At 34.8% G+C, this 1,675-nt stretch overlaps 1 long non-coding RNA gene across 1 annotated transcript; it reads right to left on the bottom strand.

Moving 5' to 3' along the window:
* Positions 1-231: 231 nt before the first annotated feature.
* Positions 232-1,675, bottom strand: LOC126745848 (uncharacterized). Its single transcript, XR_007663735.1, has 2 exons — positions 1,231-1,675; positions 232-1,170 (listed from the first exon to the last, which is right to left on the bottom strand). It is a non-coding gene; the product is annotated as an uncharacterized LOC126745848 (long non-coding RNA).

Below are 1,675 nucleotides of genomic sequence, written 5' to 3' on the forward strand. Positions count from 1 at the left end.
AGTAGTAAGATACAAAAGAATAATACTGTTATGCGAATGCCTCTACTAGCAAAGCTAAAACTTCAAATAGCTTGTCGATATCTTGCTACTGGCGACTCACTGGGATCTTTGCAGTTTCTTTACCGAGTGCCAAAGTGTACGATAAGCCAGTTTCTACCAGATGTCTTTGACGCCATATAGGAAGTATTGAAAGATTATGTTAGGGTATGTAATACTAGGTATACCGCACAATAATTTTGAATGTCTTTAATTATACAAAATATAAAAAAGTTAAGACATTTAATGAAAGCAACAGAATATTCTAAGAAAATTTAACTAAGTATCTATATTATTATTAACAGCCCAAATCATCATTATCATCTCCCGCTCAATTCCAAAAATAATTTACGAGGCGTGGCTCTGGTTTCTGAACGTTCTGCAAGCTATAATATATCTTTTCCTTTAAAGAAGTTGACGGTTCTGTATTGTGTTGATCTGTTTCGCTAATAAAGGTGACATTTGTTTCATTGTCAGATGCAGTGTTATTTAAATTTTGTTCTTGGAAATGACGTAGTCGAGTAGTGGTTATTAATTTCTGGATATGGAAGAAGCTGTAGTTGAGAAGAAACATGTTTTCCAAATACATCAAATTCATTGGAAGGAACAGACAGTTTTTGGGATGACACTTCTTTCAAAACTTTACGCCTCATTTAAAGATTCATCATCATTCTTCATTCCTTTACGGTCGGACCTTTTGCGATTTATCTTTATTCTTTTTTCTGAACTGACAGAAGAGGTTTCTTCATTTTCCGTAGGCTCTTGCGCCAATTCATCTGATGTGAGCTCGTTTAAAACTTGCCTGTGTCGTTCTCATCGAACTTCTAGAAGGGGTTTCTTGAAGCTCCTTAGGTTCTTGCGTCGATTTTTCATATGATGTTGCAGACTCTGCATTTTTATCATTTTCTTTTGAAAACATCTGCAATAAAAACAAAGATAAAATAATATTTTAATAATTTAGAGTTGTTTCAATAAACGTGTTATTATTTTTTAGGTTCCTCAAAGTAAAAATGAATGGAATAAAGTGATAAATGGATTTGAAACTCGCTGGAATTTTCCTAATTGTATTGAAGCAATCGACGGAAAGCATGTATTGGTTCAGTGCCCTCCGAATTCCGGTTCTCAATATTTTAACTACAAAGGAACATTTAGCATTCTACTGCTGGCAATGGTGGATCATGCCTATAATTTTACCTATATTGATATTGGTAGTTATGGCAGCAGTTCAGATGGTGGAATATTTGCCAAGTCGTCTCTTCAAAATGCTATTGAGGAAAATTTATTAAACCAACCTTACGGATCTGTTATCTTAGGAGATGAAGCATTTCCACTCAAGCCATATTTAATGAAACCCTATCCCAGACGAAATCGATTAACTGTTTGTCCAGAAAGTATTTAATTATAGACACTGTAGAGCGAGACGTATAGTAGAAAATGCATTTAGAATCATTTCAGCCCGTTTTCGTGTATTCAGATCGCCAATATCACTTGCTCCTCACACAGTAGTAAAATTAATAAAAGCTGCATGTGTTTTGCACAACTGGATAAGAAAAGTGAGAAATGATACAACAGTTACAGCAGATATTGAGGATCATGAAACAGGACGAATAATTCCTGGCAATTGGTGCAGTGCCAAGTC

This window comes from Anthonomus grandis, chromosome 16 (assembly GCF_022605725.1).
Source record: "Anthonomus grandis grandis chromosome 16, icAntGran1.3, whole genome shotgun sequence".
NCBI classification, from domain to species: Eukaryota; Metazoa; Arthropoda; class Insecta; order Coleoptera; family Curculionidae; genus Anthonomus; species Anthonomus grandis.